Source organism: Pinus tabuliformis, chromosome 1_2 (assembly GCF_031772625.1).
Source record: "Pinus tabuliformis cultivar Carrire ecotype Pingquan chromosome 1_2, CPIR1, whole genome shotgun sequence".
Lineage (NCBI taxonomy): Eukaryota > Viridiplantae > Streptophyta > Pinopsida > Pinales > Pinaceae > Pinus > Pinus tabuliformis.
Window position 1 is genome coordinate 61,254,029 of NC_142298.1, and position 22,141 is coordinate 61,276,169.

The window sequence follows — 22,141 nt, forward strand, 5'->3', positions numbered from 1 at the left end:
TTGAATGATGGTGAATGGTGGAGGTGGCCCGTGGGCACCTCTGCCCGGTGAAAGGCAAGGCTGCATGGTGGTGTAGGCCGAGGTTGTAAGTTTGTTGGTTTTGGGAGGTCGAACCTGGGGTTCCTCTTCAATTGAAAATTTATGAGAATTCAGATATTGTCATTATTACTGGGCAGACTTATATTACAAGGAGTTGCCCCTCTCGTTTATTATCCGTTCTGCACCTATGTTAAAATGATAATGATGATGAATATGTTATGAATGCTTTCCACTATGCTTACGAAGATAATACCTTGAAATAAAAAAAATAAACTAAGTATGGAATGTTAGGCGTAGTCGACACTTGTGAGTATTGTTAAAAAGAAAATGAGTGGTGGTGCTACACCCCCTTCGTGCTATTGGACGAGTACCGCCAGGGTAGGGGCGTGACAGAGGGGGAGGGGAGAGCCAAGGGTGGAGAGAGGGAAGGGGTCGGGAGGGGGATGTGAGGGCGAAGGGTGGGGAGGGGAGGGAGTGAGGAAGGGTGGGGGGCGAGGCAGGGTTAATTGTTTTTATTATTATTATTTTTAATTATTCTTTTTTAATTTTTAATTTTTAATTTATTTTTTCTTTTACTTTTTTTTTTTCATTTAAGTTTTTTTATATTTGTTTTGATTTTTTTTTTAATTTTTATAATTTTTTTCTTAATTCTTAAATTGAAATATTTTTTATAATTTAAATTTTAATATAATTTAAAAAAAAATTATATATATATATATATATATATATATATATATATATATATATATATATATATATATATAGATATATATATAAAAAATTTATTTTTTTAATTGTTTTGAATTTTTTTTAATTTTAATTTTACTTTATTTTATTTTTTTGGTAACTATTTAATATTTTTTTTAAATGATTTTTCTTTTTTTGTTAACTTAAAATACTATTTTTTTATTTTTTGTTTATTTTTTCTTATATTATATATATTTTTTAATTTTTTCTTTTATTTTTTATATTTTTGTATTTATTTTTTGTTTTATTTATTTCTTTTTAGTTAAAATTTTTCATTTTTAAAAGTTAATTCTGAATATTTATTTTATTTTACATTTTTATGGTTTTTTTTTTGTTTTTATATATTTTATGAAATTTAATTGATTTTTTTTGTCATGAATCATCCTCTTGCCACCCCGGTTGGGCCTCGGGGTGGCCGGGGATTTTTTTTTTTTTTCAAGTTTTAATTTTTTTAATGTTGTATTTTATTTTTATAAATTTTTTTATTTGGTTTTTATTTTAGTTTACTCTCTTCTTTTTCTTTTTTCTTTTAATTTTACATGGTATGGTTAACTTTTTTTACATTTTATAGTTTTTTTTATGTCATTACTATATATTTTTTATTTTTTATTTTTTTGTCATGTTTTTTTTTTATGTTTTATTACTTGTTATTATTTTTTATGTTTTATTTTTTTTCAGTGTTTATATATATATGTATATATATATATATCTATATCTATATATCTATATATATATATATCTATATATATATATATATATATATATATATATATATAATTTTTTGTAGGGTCTGTGTCGATGCTTGTCTAGAAACTTGATCCCATTATGTGCAATTTGATAGTTGATTTTTAATTTTTTTGTAATGTTTCAAGTTGTCTTAGGCTAAGATCTCAAAATCGCTATACATTTAGCATTTAAAAAAAAATACTCTTGGTATAATAACTCTTTCATTCAGGTGTTCATTTTTAAAGTTTTTTTAGTAATAAATTTTTTCCATAATGTCATGCTTGAAATATTTTGAAAATTTAAAATTGCTTTGTAGTCATAAACTTTCGTTTTAATTTCATGGTTGAAAATTTGTCAAGATTTTAATGTTTTTCTAAGTTGTGATATTTTATCTTTAATGTGATGGTTGAAAAAAATTATAAATATTTTTTCTTAGCACCATGCTTGAAAATTGTTGGAATTTTAGGGTTTTCAAAGAAGTGATATTTTAAATTTAATGTCATGCTTAAAAATCATTGGAATTTCAAGGCTTTTCAAATACGTGATATTTTATCGTTAATGTGATGCTTGAAAATCATTGAAAATTTAAAGTTTTTGAGAGTCACAATATTTTGTTTTTAACCTCATTATTAAAAAATGTTCAAAATATACCCTTAAAAAAAGACGTTATTTCGGCATCAACACTTTTCAATTTCAAGGTTTTTTTTACACCGAACAAAATGGCTTTTATTGTTTTTTACTGTTATTTTTAAAAAATATTGAAAATTTACTTTGAAAAAAAAATTGTGATGGAGAATCACCATTTTTTATTTTTGGGTTGTTTTTTCATTTTTTTTGGGATTTTTGGGCTCAAGTACCCATTTCAAGGTAATAGATCCTGTTTGATCAGTAACTATGTTAGTACTGTGGGTATAAGCACATTCGATTCATTCCACTGCGCGTTGCATATCTTTGTCAGCACATTCTCCAAAATATTGTTGAAGGCTTCAATAGTTCCATTTCCTGTGGATGATACGATGTACTCTTATGATGGTAGACCTAGAATTCTTCAATCAATGCACTGATTGTTTCGTTCAGAAAGTGTGTACCTCTATCGCTTATCGACACTTTCAGGCAACCAAATTTGGTTAAGACATACTCAAACAAAAACTTTGCTCCTGTAGCCCCCGTATAATCCTTAACCGGCTGTGCTTCTGCTCATTTGGTTAGATATTCCGTTGCAGTGATGATATTGCTCGCACCGGTTTTCTTCCCTCGGGGCTGAATCGGCCCAATGAAATCAATCGCCCATTTTTCAAATGGCTGCAAAGATACTTGAGGTTGCAATGGCAATTCATCCCTTCAAAATGGTCTGCTTGCTCTCTGACATGCATCGCACACCTTACAATGCGCCTTGGAATCTTTTGCATAGTTTCCTTTCCTATAAAATGGCCTCCAGCAGCTCCCCCATGAGCTTCAACAAGAATGCTATCCCTCTCAAAATCTGGCACATATCTTCACAATATTTCATCAACACCCATTTTATATAAGTGTCCCGCAATAATTGAGAAATCTGCGCGCACACTACTAGTTCCTTATTTGGCTCACTTGTATACCCTTTTGGTGCCATCCCTATAGTCAAGAAGTGAATAATATCTACAAAATGATTATCTTCTATGCGCACTGTAAAGAGCTGCACATCTGGTAACCCTTCCTCCAAATTATTAGGTTCCTCACTTGTTTCGATTGATGAAAAATGGTCTGGTCCTACATTCAACCTTCCTAGCTGCACAATTACTGCTGGAATAGTAGCAACCATCTACAAATCCCCCCCCCCCCCCCCCCCCCCAACCCACAGAGGCTTATTGACCAGGTATTTCAAGGCAGAATGATATGTGTACATTTTGAAATTCCCTATTAACAGATAATGCTTGAACTTATGTAGCACATACACCATGGCCAATCCTTCGTGCTCATTCGTTGAGTAATTATTTTCAACCTTTGATAATTTCCTACTTGCAAAGGCTATAGGATGGTCCATTTCTCCTTCACTAGCTTGTGTTAAAACTACACCCAACGCAATGCAAGAAGCATCCACATGAACATGAAATTCCTTCTTCCAATCAGGGAATACTAAGATCGTCGCTGTGACCATCTTTTCTTTGAATACATCCAAGCCACACTGGCATTCTTCATCCCAACAGAATGTGGTGTCCTTCTTCAACAGTTTCTCCATGGTCGTAGTAATCTAAGCATATGCTTTGATAATTTTTTTGTAATATCCCATATGTCCCAGCGTCGCACGCAGGTGCTTAACATTCCTTGGGGCCTCCAAATTTACAATCATTGCAATATTTTCAAGGTCCACCATTAGTCCTTGCTTTCACACCACGTGACTCAGCAAGATCCCAAAGGGAACACAAAAGACGCATTTCTTTAAATTCAGCACAATCTAGTATCTGTGACATGTATCCAACATCAGGTGCAAGCTTGCTACATGGCTCTTAAATAATCCGAACACTGTGTAGTCATCGAAGTACACTTCCAGGAATTTATGAATAAACTCCTTGAATGTTGTAATGACTACGTGAGAAAGTATCGTAGATGCATTCTTGAGTCCAGACGACATCATAGTGTATTGAAAACAACCCCATTCCATCGTGAAGGTCATTTTTCTCCTATCCTCTGGTGCGATCTTGATCTGATGATACCCAGAAAACCCATCAGTAAATGAGTAGGCCTCCTACCCTCCAACATTGTCTAGCACTTCATCTATAAATGGTGTTGGGAAGGGGTCATGGACACACGCATCATTAAGTTTCCACAAATCTACACAAATCCTTATCTCAACCTTTTGTTTCTTCTCTTGAACCACCATTGGGCTCACTCAATCAGATTTTTCAACCGGTTCTATAATGCCCACCTCCAACATCTTATCCAACTCTTGGCGAGCCCTTTCCTTGTACTTAGGATTAAGGAGATACAACCTCTGTTTAACAGGCTTCACGTCTAGCTTCAAAGTGATCTTCATAATGCCTAGATTGCGAATTATGGCATTCAAATTTGAAAACTTGGTAGGGAAGAGATCCTGATATTAGTGGCGTAACTCAGCAACTTTATCCAAAGTAGCATCATCCAAATAATCCCCAACCTTTGCAAAATTTGGTTCTGCTTCAGTGCCAATATTTACCTGCTTTGTCTTCAACGACACGGTGATGTCCAAGTTGTCTATTTATGGGTCCTCGACTTCATGATGCCCTTCTACCTTTCAAATGATAATGTTCCTTGGATCTTCATCCTCCTCTTTAGTGGTTACATTATAGCATTCCAGTGCATGGCACAGCTGGAAGCTCTAATCTGGTTGGATCCATTCCATAGGTTCCTATGGCATTCTGAAGATAATTGCCTTAATTTTTTGTAGTGCTTCATCGATGCTTGTGAAGCCGTCTTCAATGTTGAAGGTCAATAAGGATCCTTCCCTCAATATATCCGACTCCATGGTGCCATGGCGGAGTTTCCTTTCCAGATACCAGTTCATGGGAATTGTGTCCAAAGTATGGAAAAATATGTGTACCCACTCTGGCTGCAGTTCTATCCCCCATGATTTAGTCCATTTTGCTAGGTGATTGCATGGATCATCATTCCCACTATATTTCTCAGTAAATCTAGTGTTAGGAATCCCAAACCATAACCTCATCATTCTTTTGTTATCCCGCCATCCATCAAAGCTATCCTTGTGCGTGCCCCACCATCGTGCGGGCGTAGCGCACAATGCCAAATCTAATGCTTGGATGTGGTGATCCTTAGGGAATTCACACTCAAATGCATCCAAAAACTTATCCATGTTAGTTAAACCATCATAATAGGGTAAATTACTTACCTCCAATGAAACACAACGCAACGATTTCATCATCATATTGCAGTGCAGTGTAGATACTTCATGCAAATGATTTTTCTAATGCTCCAACTCATCATTTGGATCAGAGGTACAAGAACTCTTCCGATCCCATGCAATTCGTCCATGTGCCATCAGATTGATCCAGTCCTGGTCTCATGATGTTATTTTATAGATTTGATCCAGTTCATCCTCACTTTCTTCATAATCATCAGCTGGTTCAGTGTAGCACACCCCTTTTGCAGGGTCCAATGGTACTACAACTCGAAGTGATTTCTTCTCAAATGACATTGTCCTCTTCTTCAAATTGATGACCCCATTCATGTCAATGGCCCAGTCAATTTCCAGGAGTGTAGGGTATGGATTACTATCATCAATGATCTCTATCACCTGAAAGTCGTCCATCACACTCACACCTTCTATATCAACTATTACTCCATATAATCGTCCCAGAAGGATGATTTTCTATTGGTTCACCATTATGAGTTGAATCAGAGACCACTACAGTGCAGGTCTCCCCATTCTTTCCTATGTTTTCGTTGGTAGTACATTCGCATTAGACCCCAAATCTAGGATGACCTGGTCTATCTCATAATCTCCTATATGCGCGGTGAGCCTCATCTCATGCCCCATTCTTGTCTTATGTTTTCCAATCTTTATGACCACCGAGTGTCCATTCGAGACCTTTCTTTGCTGGCACATTTGTTTATTAACTCCTATAGGACTTCCATATCTTTGCTATCACGTAGAAGTTTCATGGAGTTCTCCAAAAACGTATTAAGCACAAAGGGATCAACCTCTAGAGGCGTGTTGGTTTCTTGCACCTTGTCCTAACTTCCTGAGGTGGGTTCCTCAACGAAGCTTTTCTTAGCCTCCATAAATGTTTCGCTTGCATGATTCATATCAAAACCCACTTCCTTCTCTGGGGCCTTTCAAACCCATCCGTCTTCTTTAGACTACTTACCCTTATCATCGCCAGTTGTTATTCCACTTATCAACACTATATTCACACTCTGATCCTCTTCGCGGGGGTCAGCTCTCATCATCTATAAGTTCTATGTAGGTTGTTGAGGCTGCATTGTCCTTTCTTGCATTTTATCTATCAGCACTGGACATTCCTCTATAGTATGGTCAAATTGGCTGTAGTATTGACATGAAGGGAGTGTCTAATTCTAGCAGTCTCACGCATAGTGCCATGGTGTTCCACAGTTATATCAGCTGAGTTGACCGCGACCTCTACCAGGTCCTCCCCCTCCTCAGCCTTGTCCTCTTCGCTGATAACCTTCGCGCACCCCTCAGTACCCTGATTTGGAGGTCGAGTTTCTGCTTACATCTGATACTTAGGCATTCTTTCCATCATGAACTCATATCTATGACAATGGCGCTCATCATGACCCATCGATTTTCAGAAGTTACAGAACAACTGTTGGGTATCTGGAAAAACTTCTAGAGTAAATGACAATTATCTATTTCATGTTGTCCAGCAACCTAACAAATAAAGCACCATAGTGTAGCCCCCATGCTCAGTCCAGCTAGAGCTTCTAGCTTCAAGGGAATTAGTTCCCCCTCCTGTAATATAGTTCACGAATACGAGACAGTGGTCTTTATCATGCCCCTGGCTCTTGCACTTTAGCAACCAGACCTTTGCGAACACCTCTGGTTTAGTCTCCTTGTCTTTCTTCCAACTCTGCAATTTTAAGCAAAGGCTCTATACCTAAGAGTGGATCTATTGTACCCGCAAGGTCACGTCCTGAATGGGCATTGCATGCAACCTCATTGCGATTTCCAAAGCTTCTACCTATGTTCTTATCTTCTGTTGTGACAAACCAATTCTCAAGTGGGGCAGGAGTGAAACTATAAACCATTTACAATGCTGACCATCTGTGAGCTGCATGTTAGCTTCTTGAATATGAAACTTCAACCTTTGATCTAATTCCAAGGTAGTGTCATCGATCCTCATCATGATTTCCTTAAATCCAACTACTAATTGCGAGTCAAACTTAGGCTTACTAAACTCTTTGTTTAAAGCAGCGTTAGTCTATACTAGTGATGTGAGAGGATTATTAGAATAATACTTAATATACCAAGTTAGTGTGCGATCCTGCAGAGTGGTAACCAATTGTCCCTTCTTGATAATGTCATTAGTAATCTATTGCATTGTCCACACAAAATTCACAACAAACCAAAATTGCTTCGTATCTTAGCTCCCTATGCGTTTGAAAATAAACATCTTCATGGTGTTCGCCATGTTGGATGGTGGGGGTGGAGGTGGAGGTGTGGGTGAAGGTGTATGTGGTGGAGGCAGAGTGGATGGATGATTTATTCGAGGAAACCCTTGAGTGATTAGGTGAACAACGCTTCATGGTGGAGTTTGTTCCGCCCCTTCGTCATTACTAAAAGGGGGTCCAATCAATGGACTATACTTCACTCTTGATCCTTCACGATTTCTAAAGAGTCGTCCACTTCACATAGCTCTGAACATCAAGGTAATGGAATCACCCATTTTTCACACAACAACATCTTAATCCAAGTATTCAAAGATCTTAAATACTTACCTCATGGTCCTTTGAAAAATATCCGCTCGGCTTCACTGTAGCTCATTGTGGTATCAACTACAAATTTTGTAACAAGTCGTCCTATAATTTGATTGAGCCAATGATCAACAACCTGCACAATCTCGTTTTCATAAGCTTCTAACCATCACACTAGTTCTGGAGTCCACACTATAGGATTATCAAGCTTCCACCTTCCCCGACTGGCTGTCAATTTAGCTAACCACTCATATTGCTCAATGGGGAAGGTGTAGAAGAAGATCTCATGTATCTCGATATACAGATACCTGTTCAACCACTTTTCCTTTGACAGGAATGGGTTCCTGTTTTCTTGCGCTGCGAACTCTTGAATCTTCTGATCCAACCACTTTTCAATTTCTTTCTTGGTTAGATTCCAATGATGCCACATCACGCATCTCTTTCAAGCAGATCTCGATCCGAAAAACCGAACCATTTTTTGGCTTAGGGGGAATGGTCGAATTTGAATTCAAAACTCCTGATAAATTACGCGTGTTGGTCCAACAGAGAACACTTTGTGCTCTTAGAGTTATTGTTGAGATTTTCTATTTGCCGCGTATGAACCGATCACATTGGGAGGATTTAGTCGCAAGCCCTGTGTTTGCTAAGTTGTTTGAGCTAAATCAAAAGTTAATTTTAGAGAAAATGCTTCAACCAAGCCCTATAGAAACCATGAGTACTGGTGGTGATGTTGCCTCTGAGGGAGCTACACCAGAAGTTGTGTGTATGGAAGCTCCGGCTCCTGTGCCTATGATAACGAGGTTGCCTAGGTCGAAACCCACCCCTGCCAAAGAAACCTAAATAGTCAAGCTGAAGAAGGGCAAGCAGAAGAGGCCAGTGCTAGTGCACAAGTCCCCCAGGAAGCATTCTGTCGCACAAAAACAAAAGAAAGACAAGCATCCGGAGAAAGTTGTGGACTTGGAGGCAGAAGAAGGCCAAGGAATGAAATATATTGACGCTAAAGGATTGGAACCCATAATGAAGCTACCTAAGTATATCTCTTTGAGAAAGGGAAAGGCGAAGGTCACAAAGGACCCAGATTCAGAGAATTTTACCATTTCCATGACCTTGCTGCCTGAGCAGGTTACCTTTGAAGGTCCACAGCTCACACGGATCCCACTATTAAAAATGGAGGATTGGGACCTCGTAGATCATGCTAGGTTTCCACACTTAGAAACAGATAATTACATGAGGTGTGTCTTCTACATAGAGTTAGGTGTTACCACATTAGAGATGGTGGAATAGGTCCACGGTGTTGAGAAATCGGGGTTACTTAATCTGTTATGGGTGCCCCAATATCACCACACCCCAATTAACACAATTTGTGTGCACTAGATGCTTACATTGGTGCATGATGGGTGCCTATGGCTAGGATGATCTATAACCATCATAGATATGATGATTCATAGAATCACACACCTGCCATATGAAGGCCTGAACCCGGCTAAGGAGTTTGGCGGAAAGACGGGGAGAAGGACCTTGACGAAAAGATGAAGAGAGATTACGACCTCATGAAGAAGTTGTGAGGTTATTCTATCCTATCTATCACATACCAAATAGTTCAATGAGCCAGCCAAATTTTAGCAGGAAAGGTGATGAGGAAATCTCATGCCGATGAAGTTATGCCACCCGTAGTGTCCCTAGCTGCACAATGCATGAAGGGCGTGCAATTCAACTGGTCCAGATACCTCTGTTAGGAGTTCCTCGTGAACTGCCGAGAGGTCTAGGATGAAACCAAGTCATTTCATTAAGCTTGGTTATTGTTGTCCATTGTGCTTGTCATGTGGGAATTACCGGAGGACATCCAGTTTCCTCCGCTTGAGGAGGGATTGTAGGAGGGAGCGAAATTCGCCTCCTTATGGGCTACAAAGGACCCCACGTGGATTACAAAGAGAAAAATATTTTGTGTCCTTATGGAAGTAAGTCTCTGCATGGCCATTAACTAGCATCCAAGATTGTCCCCAACCTTGTACATGTAGCTGTCAGCCTATGTAGCATTCAAGGCTGACTTTCAAAGAGTATACATTCAAGTGCGGAAGGATCCCCAGTAGAAATGGCATGACTTGCCATATTTGGTGATAGAAATAGATGTGAAGGAGGTGATAGCGAGATGGCCTTCAGAGTGGCACACCACCTCAGACTTAGATGTTGGAACAGGTAAGGGCGCAGGAAGTTCTGTAGCACAAAAGAGAAATGAGGCAGCTAAGCAAGCTGTGCATACACTCACGGAGCAAAAAAAGAAGGAATCTACAGAGAAGGCTCGAGTGGAGCAAGAGCGTGCTTCCAAGGAGCAGGCAGAGTAGGAGCAGCGTGAGTCACAAAAAAGTGACAGGTCACCTTTGCCAAAAACAGAGGAGGAGGAAATTTTAGGGCAAGTTGGCAGAGGAGATGAGGAGCAGCGCACCCCATTTATTTTGAAGAGACGCAACGAGGAACGACAGGGAGGTAGACGGAAGAAAAAAAATTAAACAAGTCGCAGGGTGATCCCATGGTCTTAATGGAGGGTGATCTTGATGAGATTGACGATAAAATCAAGGATACCATGACTGAAGTGTTATGAAACTAGCTCACAAAAAGATAGAAAAGATAGATCAATGCCTTAGAATTCAACCACTTCGAGGGGGAAACCTCCTTTACATTACACAAATGAATGATTCTTTGATGATTCAAATGAAAAAACCTCCTTTCTATATATAGGAGTCTAAGGAGTCACAATATAACCCAGCCGACCTAACAATAATAATATAAAGGCACAAAAATAACAATAGAGGGATTCTATGGGGCACAGTTATAACAATATGGGGACAATAGGGGCACAACAATATTAATAAGGGATATAACTACAATAGTAATGGGGTAATAACTAGTATTATAGGGACCTAACATCCCCTCTCCTTAAAAAAAGTGATGTCCTCAACGCTTGAGTAGCTCTGGATGCTTCTGTATAAAATTCTGATCCTCCCATGTGGAATCTTCAGCGGATAAGTTCTTACACCTGATGAGACACTCTGAAATTGATCGATTTCGTCACTGTCAAGTTCTTGTTTTCGTGACTACTTCTGGTTCCAATATAATTTTTCCTTCCTCGTCAAGTTTTGGCAATATTGTTTGAACTGGGAGCTTGTCGCCTATAACCTTCTTTAAACATGAAACATGGAAAACTGGGTGCACTCGAGAAGCCGCAAGAAGCTCCAATTTGTATGCCATAGTACCAATCTTTTGCAACACCTTGTATGGACCGTAATACTTTGGTGATAATTTATTATGCTTCTTAGCTTGCTTGAGGGACATTTGTTTATATGGTTGTAGTTGTAGGAATACCAAATCACCTACATCAAAATGTCTTTCGCTGTGATGTTGATTTGCCTATTGTTTCATTCTATTCTGTGCCAACACGAGGTTATCCTTTAAGAGTTAGAGGACTTGTTGTTGATGCTTGATGTGATGTTCCACTACTTGAACCTTAGAATTTTCTCTTAAATATGATATGATGGATGGTGGCTGATATCCATAAAGTGCCATAAATGTGGTCATTTTTGTTGCTGTATGGAAGGAAGTGTTATACCACCATTCAACCAGAGGCAACCATTTGACCCATTGTGTCTATTTATCAGATACAAAGCAATGAAGATATCCTTCCAAACATTTTTTTACTATCCCAGTTTGCCCATCAGATTGAGGATGATAAGATGAGCTATGAGCTAACTGAGTATTGAGATAAGAAAATAATTCTATCCAAAAATTTCCAGTGAAAATGGGATCTCTGTCACTTACAATAATCTTTGGGTTTCCATGTAGCTTTTGAATTATTTCCATAAATGCAGTAGAAACTGTACTGGCTTGAAATGGATGTGATAATGCACAAAAGTGTGCATACTTGGTAATTTTGTCAACTACCACCATGATGGCACTCTTTCCCTCAGACTTGGGTAAACCTGTGATAAAATCCATTGAAACCTCCTCCCAACGTTGGCTTGGAATGGATAAAGGTTGTAATAGACCTGGGGTCTTAATTGTTTCAACTTTATTTTGTTGTAAAACCAAACATTCTGCCACAAACTTTTGAATATCTAATTTAAGGCCATCCCAAAAAAATTTCTTCTTAACCCTATGGTAAGTTTTTAAAAATCCCGAGTGCCCTCCTAATGGAGAAGCGTGCAATTCCATAAGAATCTTTTGTTTGAGTTGGGAATTCTTACAGAGGTATACGCGATCTTTGTACCATAATGAATCATTTTTCCAGCTAAATGTATCAGATGTACTGGAATCTTGTTGTAACTTTTGAATAAGTGCCCACACTTCTTCATCATTCTTCCGTTCCTCCCTTGGTTCGTTTATCCAATCTGGTTGGATAATAGAAATGGCGCACAACAATGCTTCCACATCCTCATCCTTTCTTGAGAGTGCATCTGCCCCCACATTTTGCTTCCCTTTTTTTGTATATGATTTCAAAGTCATAACCCAACATCTTTGTGACCCACTTTTGTTGCTCTTCAGAGGATAATCTTTGTTCTAAAAAGTATTTAAGGCTATCATGATCCATTTTTACCTTGAAGTGTCTTCCGATTAGGTAGGGTCGCCATTTCTTAAGTGCATGTAGTATTACCAACATTTCCTTCTCATAAATGGCTTTGTGTAAAAAATTTCCCTTGATTGGACGACTTTCAAAAGCAATGGGTCTTTCATCTTGCATTAAAACAACACCAATTCCATTTCCTGAAGCATCACATTCCACAATAAAGGTTTTTGTGAAGTCTGGTGTAGCTAAGATCGGTGCTTGGCACATTGCCTCTTTAAGATGTTTGAAGGCCTTTGTTTCTTTTGGAGTCCATGAAAATGCATCTTTCTTCAATAATGTTGTTAGAGGTGCTGCTATTCTCCCATAATTTTTAACAAACTTCCGATAATACCCTGTCAACCCGAGAAATCCTCGCAGATGCTTTATGGATGTGGGGATTTTCCATTCCTTAATGGCTTTAATTTTGCTAGGGTCTACCTTAACTCCTTCATGAGATACAATATGACCCAGATATTCCACCTCTTGTACTCCAAAGAAACATTTGGATCTTTTTGCATATAATTGTTTCTCCTCCAATAGTTGTAGCACCCTGTCAACATGTTCAACATGATCCTTCCAAGACTTGCTATAGATTAGTATATCATCAAAAAATACTAACACAAATTTTCTAAGGAAGGGTTTGAAAATGGAATTCATCAAACCTTGAAATGTAGAATTTGCATTGGTAAGGCCAAAAGGAATGACCAAAAAGTCATAATGACCTTTATGAGTTCTAAATGTTGTTTTCAGAATGTCTTCAGTCTTCATTCTGATTTGATGATATCCTGAATGAAGATCCAACTTGGTGAAGTAAATTGATCCATGCAATTCATCTAGTAATTCATCAATGATAGGAATGGGAAACTTATATTTAATAGTGAGCTTGATGAGCTCCCTATAATCTAGACACATGTGCCATGATCCATCCTTCTTGTGCACCAATACTACTAGAGCAGAGAAAGAACTTTGACTAGGTTGAATTATACCAGCCTATAGCATTTCTGCAACCATACATTCAATTTCACTCTTTTGGGCATAGGGATGTCTGTACGGCCTAATGTTTGGAGGAACACTTCCTAGAATCAGATGAATAGCATGATCATGATCATGAATAGGTGGGAGACCTTTGGGAGTCTCAAATACCTTGAAATGATTGTCCAAGAATTTTTGGAGATTTGGAGAAATAGATGATTTCGACGTGGAAACATCTAGTGAACATAATTGTGCAATTACACCTCTTTGTTCCTTTTTTAGAAGCTTTGTCACACTGTTAGAGCTGATTATATTTCTCAGTTTCCCTGCAATACCCCTTAATTTAACTTTCTTTCCTTTTGTAGAAAATTTCATGAAAAGTTCTTGAAAATTAAAAGCTATTGTGCCCGAGGATTGTAGCCATTAGACTCTTAGTACAACATCAACACCTCCAATTGGAATGGAAAGCATTGGGCTAGTCAATACATATTCTCCCATGGATAGCTTGATATTATGGCACTTGCCAAAGCAATTTATTATTCCTCCATTTGCAACCATCACTTGACACTCTGGTGCTGGATATAGGAAGAAATTCAATTCTTTTGCTACCTTACAATGAATAAAATTATAGGTACTTCTTGAATCAATCAACACTATTACCTTTTTCTTTTTGATTTGTCCTTCTATCTTGATGGTTTGAGGAGTGGTAACTCCCACCAATGCATTACAAGATATGGTCGAATTCATTTCTTCTTTATCTAGGCTTTGTTCCTGGAGTATATCCTCTTCTTTTGACCTTTCTTGCTCCTTTTCTTCTTCCTCTTCACAATCTATGTAGAATAATTTCTTCTCAGCACACTTATGACCTTTAGTGTATTTGCTATCACAACTGTAACAAAGCCCTTTTTCTCTTTTTTCTTCCAATTGATGTGGTGTCAACCTTATAGGTTGTGGAAGATTAGGGGCAACAACACTTCCATCTTTATAGTTGTGAGTGGTATGCTTCCTGGTTGCCATAATTTTGCTTTCCATTTTTCTTGCTAGCCTGAATGCCTTCTCTAATGAATCAGGTTCCCAAAGGCGAACATCATGTTGGATAGTATCCTTTAAAGTCCCTATGAACACATCAATCCTATGCTCCTCTAGAATATTTTTTACCCTTATGTTAAATTTTTGTAACTCTTCAATGTGCTCCATTATTGAACCCTTTTGTTTGAGGCTTATCAATTGGCTAAAAAAAGTGTTGCTTTTTGTATCCTCATAATGTGCTGTCAATTCTTCCATAAAAATTTCCCATGTGATAATTTGTTTACAAGAGCAAATCCATTGATACCATATAAACTGATTTGGTTCCAAATATAAAGTTGCAATACGTACCTTTTGTATGTTTTGCACATTATTGAGATCGAAAAATTGCTCCATCTGTAATATCCATGTTGCGGGATCCTTTCCATAAAACTTCCTCATATACATTTTTGGAATATGGCAGGTCTTCGATCCAACATTAGAGTCTATGAAATCATGATTAATTGTTCGCATCATGAGTTTCCTTTACTACCCTTTCACCATTTGTAAGTATTTCTTGTAGAAAATTTGTCAAATCTGTCTTCAAATTTGCGATGTCTGTCTTCAAATCTATCTTCAAATCATCCATCTTAGCTTCCATGCCCTTTATCTTAGATTCCATGCCATTTATCTTAGCTTCTATTAGCTTTTGTGAGAGTGACATTTGTTGCACTTGGTCTTGTAATTTTGATATATCATGTATCATTTCTTCCTCTTCTTCATGAGTCATGCTAGAGCTTTCAGGTTTCTTACTAGGTTATTGCATTTTCTTTCCTCGGGGCATCAATTATCGATAATAATGCTCTACTATGCCCTTTGAATTCCTTCAAAATAATTTTTCAAACCAAGCTTAAGCAAAAATTTAAAAAAATATACACACCTTTTTTCACTTTATAGGAGCTCGATATTGCCACTGATGTATCTCTGTAATTTCAGATCATCCAATTTTTAAATTGTGAATTGTAGTAGCCCTTTGTGTCCTCTTTCCAATACCACCAGTCTGGTCCAAATTAGATTCTCCAGGGAAGAGTTATGCCAAATCTCCCATAGTGCCCTGATTATAGACTAGTTTAGTAGCGAACTTGTATGACATGCCACGTGTCCCTGTTTCGGCCTTTGGCTTTGAAAAATATATACAAGAAACCAAATTCTGTCCTCTTTCTATACCTTCTTACGAAACTTCAATCCGATGCTTAGAGAGAAAGTTATGACGATTTTCCCCAGGTCACCTATTTGGAATGTAATTTAGGAGTCCGCAAAGAGACCAACTTCCTCAGACCATAACTCCGCAAATATAGCACGAAAAGCTCTGAAATTTGGACCCAAGGTTTAGTGTGATTTCGTCTCAAATGGGTTTTTTTTCACTTCTAAAAGATCGCAGAAAGAAAGTTATAGTGAAAATGCCACGATGACCTATTTGGAGCAGTGAAACCCTAGAATCCAAACCTCTGATACCAAATGTAATGAACCCAGCTCACAAAAAGATAGAAAAGATAGATCAACGCCTTATAATTCAGCCTCTTCGAGGGGGAAACCTCCTTTATGTTACACAAATGAATGATTCTTTGATGATTCAAATGACAAAATGTCCTTTTTATATATAGGAGTTTAAGGAGTCACAATATAACCTAGCCGACCTAACAATAATAATATAAAGGCACAAAAATAACAATAGAGGGATTCTATGGGGCATAGTAATAATAATATGGGGATAATAGGATCACAAAAATATTGATAAGGGATATAACTACAACAGTAAGGGGGTAATCACTAGTATTATAGGGACATAACAGAAGTGCTTCAATAGTTCGAGTAGCAATATATTCAATCATTGTGGAGCGTCCAAAAGGATTTGCATGAGCTGTAGATCCAGGCAAGCAGAATACAGGTGGGTACTGGACAAGTGAGCACAGAACAAGCGAGCCTAACAACTTGGATGAGTGAAGCAGATGAGTTGGTAAGGACCATAGACCTTAGGACTATTATATTTCCAGATGGGTGCCTTCATGCGGAGTCAGCTGATGATCGCATCGTCCTGAGAAAAATCAAGAACATCGGCCTAAACATAGTAGTGCTCCCCAATGAGATCCTCCACGTGCTGCATGCAGGGGTGATACAGGAATTGAGAGCTCGGGAGCAGCACACTCTCAACCATCAATGAATACAAAGTGAAAAATGAGCAAATTTTCACTGAAAAGACAGAGGATCTAGAGGAAAAAGAGACATTGTAGGCACAAAGTTCATAACTAGAGACAGTAGTCATAGAGGCATGCACGACAGTGCCTGAGCTTCATATCCCTCAGGATGGACAGCCAAAAGAAAAGATCGGAAAACTAGTTGTTGGTGTGCGCGAAGCCAAAGTTGAGGTTGACCAAGTTTAGTTTGAACTCAACATGAAGATCACCGAACTGCAATTAAAGTTGTAGCCCATGACTCTGCCTAAGGTCTGGGAGTAGTGCGGAGCCACGATAAAAGAAGTATTGACCACCCTTGATGCCACAGTCCATGACTTTTTGTCATTATTTGAGCAAGAAATGGAGTTCGTAACCAATCTGCAGGAGGATCCAAACCTATAGACACTTAATACAGAGGTCAAGTAGCTGTAGCGATAGTACGATGAAGTTAGGGCAATGACGCGCTCTAGAGCACTAGTGCAACACCTAGCCAAATTACACGAGGAAAGCAGCTCCTAGCTCAGGTCAAGGAAGCACAGAATAAGGAGTCCTTGCTAAAGGCCCGGTTGCAACCATGGTTGGAAGAAGCCTATCAAATCACGACAACCATCCAAGATAAGCTTGAAGGCTTGCAACAGATGAAGTAGACAATGAGGCTGGTCGTAGAGGGACCATCTACAGAAAATTTAGTTGAGGATGTTAAGCAGGAAACAACTCAGAGTGCTATCAAAGTCATAATAATCCAGGTGGAGTTGGGGGATCTTCATATTAAGATCGCAGCACTAGCCGAGTGACTCGAGTGCGAGTCACGATCTTTGTGTTGGGGGCCTGTTGGGACGGGGTCCCTTGGGTCAGTTTTGGGGTTAAAATAACCCAAGTTTTGATATATTTTTGTAAGTAATGTAAAGTATCCACGATTTGTGGATGTAGAGTGCGCAGATGATTAAGAGTCAAAGGCATTTTAGCCCCTTGTTTATGTAAATTTTGAGTCAGTTTTGAGACCCACCCATGGTTTGCAGACCATCGGATTGTATGAAAAAGGCTATAATTAGGTGTGTCTTAGAGAGTCTAAGGCATGTTATGGTTAGATATGGATGTAATGGGTCAATAGAAAAGAAGTGATAGTGAAGAGAAGTGGGTCGGATAGGAGAAGAAAGGATCTTCAGTTGAGTGTGCAGGGTAGTTTTGAGTATGTAAACCTGAACTAAAGATCAATAAAGAAATTTACCGAAGAATTCTTGTGTATATCTGTTTTATTTTTATTTACTTCTGGTTATGATATATGTTGTCGATGAATAATGTGTTTATGGAATATTTATTGAATGTTGCGCAAATTTGTTGAATAACTATTAAATGATGTACACAAGCCTGTTTATGTAATTTTGTGAAGACTCTGATGAATTTTTTGATGTTTATTAATAACTTAAGTAAGTCTACGTAAACTCGAATTTAGAACTGCTTGCTGATGCACGTAAGTGGATAGAGTGACTATGAAAGGTTTACAAAGACCAATTGTAGGCCTTCGAGAAGGTCTAAAGACCATTTTGATAGAGTTGCAGCAGTGGGCTTTAGGAGTGTATCGATCTGTGAAATGATAGATCTGAAGAGATAGAAGACATCACACTAATCTCTTGATGTAGAAACTTGGTTCTTGCATCCCCCCATACTACTTTGGGTGAGACTGTAGCCTGTGCTATGCAAGTTTTTGTTGAAAGGGCCAGTAGTGTAGGGATTTTTTGGTTGGTGCAACTAACTCTAAACCTAGGTCAGGACCCCCTAAGCAAATAGATATGCCACACTTATGGTCACGTGCCTCAACTTTTCCAAGTTTTGTAGAAGTATTCTAATGTTTTGAATAATATGTTTTGTGATTTCGATGGTTCTTCGACTCACCATACTAACCAATTTAGAGCCTTGTATGCTCTATCCAATCATCTAGAATGTAGAACATTTTGGGTCAATGAATCTCCTCGAGGATGACGAGGTGGAGTAAGTGGGGAAGAACTGGAGGTAGAGGCTTTGTTCGATGCTATAACTATGATCAAGAAGGCCACATTGCTCAAGATTTTTCATTGCCTAGGAGGTATTGGTGTTCTCGTTGTTGGGTGAATACTCATTCTACTGAAGAGTGTCCAAAATTGATCGTTCGCTGGGAAGAGCACAACAAAAAATGGGGTGCTAATTTTATTAATGAAAAACCAAGAGAACTTGAATCTATTCCTCAGCCTAATATTAAAATTATGACCAGAGGAGGAAATGCATTGGAGCTAACAGGGAGATTCATAAGCAACCCACCATTATAAAAGTTGCATCTCTGAAGAAGTTGTATGATATTATTCAACAGAGGGAACATTATAAGGATGTTGCTGAGATTTTCAAGTTGATGATTTATTCTTATAGTCCTCAAGTAGAACAACAAGAAAAGGGATAGATGAGGAGTTCTAAACCTCCCCAAGAGAGATATCAACCTATTATGGAATGGTTTAAGCTCTTTCTACATATTATAGCAATTATTTGGAAAGTTACATAAGAAACTGAGAAGTGTTGTAAAGGAAAAATAATTTTCAAAGAAGTCCATTTTTGCTAACTTGCCTAAAAAAATTTCAGACAAGTCTGTCAAAATAAATGAAGAATAGGAAGGGAGTTTCACATTTATGCTCAAATCATTGGATGAAAAATCAAATACAATATGTTAGATCTAGGTTCTGATGTGAATTTATTTCTGCAAAGAACTTGTGAAGCACTAGGTAGACCCAAGTTGGTGATCTCTCCTATTCAATTTCATATGGCCAACCAATACTGCATTCTCCCCATTGGATGGTTGGAGGATGTAGAACTATTCACTAGAGTAAATACATATGTGTACTTTGAAGTCATTCACATTATTGACGACAAGGATCCTTACCCATCTTTGTTGGGAGTAGACTAGCCATTCAAAAATTATGCCATTATTAATCTTAAGTGAGAAATATGACCTTTGAAGTGGATGGAGTCAGAGTTATCCAACCATTGGATCCCTACCAAGGTCAAATTTTTACGAAGCCTATTGATGATGTATAGGATTCTAATGTTCCAAATCAATTGTATCAGTTAACTACAAGGAAGAGGGGGGATTACATTAATCCTACAACATATGATTCTCTCAAATGGAGGAGTGTTTAACATATTGAAGTGATCTCAGATGTTGCATTGGATGACTAGCAGTAGGGAGGCCATGAATAGCACTCTAGATTCTACAAAACCATTAGCTCTATTAGATGGATAGATATAGAGGTAATAAATTACCCTACTTTTAATGGCATTGATCTTGTTGTTAATTTTATCAAAGAAGTTGAGTTACACATGGAAGAAAATAAAATAATTTCATTGATGGATGCCTCTTTGCAAACAACACTTGTGAGATGGTGGGGAGTTCATTACAACCTGCTCCAGAATTGGGACTTGGTTAAGTCTACTATGCTATGTTGGTTCGATGTCACTAACAAGAGATCAATTCAATCCCTTTGTACAAGGGTTATACTAGCCCTTAGAAACATGTTCAAGTTTGTAGCATTATTTGAACAAAGGATGGATTTCCTGTTGAGATGTGGGTGCATCAACTTATTCATATGCTAGGAACATTTCCACAAGATTAGTATCTAAAATAAGAAATGAAAAGGTAAATGATTAGTTGGGATGCATTGATAGCTCAATTTTGTTGTGACTTTTCCTTCTCAGGTGAGGATGCACAGAAAGTTGAAGCTCTAAAATAAATTAAGAGGATATTATTCCCTACTTGAAATCCAATTGATGAATTCAGTCAAAATGTAGGCTACATGAGCCTACATGAGTTAGGATTCCACGAAGCTATCACTTGTGGTAAATTTAACAAAGAACATGAACAAGATGATTTGGAGGAACTAAGGCATTTTTCCTTCAAGAAATTTGATGGTGGAAGGAGTTTTAAGGATGATCCTATAAAAAATTCTCCACATATGAAATATTCTAAGTTTCACAAGAATAACATTGGAATTGAAGACAAACCCACGCTAGCTTCTATTTGGAATTATTGGGACGAACAAACTACAAAGAAAATATTTGATCTATTGAAAGAGTATGAGGATTTATTCCCTATGTCAGCTTCATAACTTGAAGGTATAAAGGAAAATTTGGGAGAGATGAGGATTATTTTTAACCTTATGCTAGCCCAATTAAGAATCGACCACATTCCACAAATTAAATAAAAAATTAAGAGAGAAATTGATAAAATGTTGGTTACAAGTCTCATATTTCTAGTCAATGAAGATGAATGGATTAGTCCCATTGCTAACCATTATAAGAAGGGTTGAGATGACATTGAAGAGTGTGTAGATTATTGTAGTCTCAACAATTCATGTGTTCATGATCCATTTTCCACTCCTTTCAGCAATGAAGTGTTAGACAACGTTGCTGTGCAGGGAGCCTATTCTTTTGCAGATGAGTTTTTTTGGATATCGTGAAGTTCACATTGTAGAGGAGGATAAAAAGAAAACCAATTTCACCATTGAATGGGTTCCTATTCTTATCATGTTATGTTCTTTTCATAAGAATGCTCCAGCCATATTTTCTAGAATAGTTATTACTGTATTCAAGGAATATATTCATAAGTTTCTTGAAGTTTACATGGATGTCTGGATACTATGTAGCCTTTTAAAGATGCATTATAGCCTATTGCAGGTTATGTTTGATAGATGCAGATAGTTACATATCACTTTGAAGCTAAAGAAGTGTATTTATTGTGCCATTTGGTACTTTGTTGGGGAATATTGTATGCAAAGACGGTCTATGTGTATATCCTATTAAATTTGCAGTTATAATTAATATACTGCCATCCACAAGTGTCAAACAATTGTGATCCACATTAGGACATGTATATTATTATCAAAGATTCATATGAAACGATACTCTAATTACTATGCTATTGGAGAAGCTTCTAAAGAAGGATGAAAATTTTATATGGATTGATGAGTGTGATGATGCTTTCAATACTTTGAAAGATTAGCCTGCAAGTGCTCTAATTCTAGTCTATCGAGACTGGAACAAAGAATTTTATGTGCACATTGACGCATCTGGTATTTCTCTTGGTGCCATTTTGGTGCCACCTGGTGAGGGTAATCTTGATTATCCTATTTATTTTTCTAGCCAAAATCCTTCCAATGTTGAAAGAAATTATGAAACTACTCTAAGCGGGAGGCTCTTGCTATGGTGTATTCACTTCAAAATTTTAGGCACTACCTATTTTGAGGGCCTTTCAAAATTTTCACTAATATTTCTGTACTAAAATATATTGTCAACGAACCTATTTTGGAAGGTATATTTTGAAAATGGATTTTATTGTTTCATGAATTATTTTTCAAAGTTATTCTCAAGCTAGGCTATATACTAATGCTGGCCATGA